We start from the raw sequence: 275 nt of genomic DNA, 5'->3' as shown, positions 1-275 counted from the left end.
GGGCTTGATCTTAGCAGGCCTTGCAAGAGGGAAGGAGGAAGGAGTGAAGGAGAGCGAGAGTTAGCGGTAGGATGGGGAGGCGATCGCGGTGTGATGAGCCCGGAGAGTGGAGAAAGTCCAGGTAAAGTCATAGGCGCTCTGGACGTGCTGAATGTGCAGATTAGTGCGAAAAAATGCGCCTTAGCGCTGCCGGGAGGCGCAGGGATGGAGGCGGCTCTGCGCCCGCTGTGCAAAGTGCAGGAGCCGGCGCCAGGTTGCTTCACCTCCTGCCCGGG

This window comes from Corvus brachyrhynchos, unplaced genomic scaffold, assembly GCF_000691975.1.
Source record: "Corvus brachyrhynchos isolate BGI_N302 unplaced genomic scaffold, ASM69197v1 scaffold26, whole genome shotgun sequence".
In the NCBI taxonomy this organism is placed as follows: Eukaryota; Metazoa; Chordata; class Aves; order Passeriformes; family Corvidae; genus Corvus; species Corvus brachyrhynchos.
Note: the sequence above shows the minus strand (reverse complement) of the source record.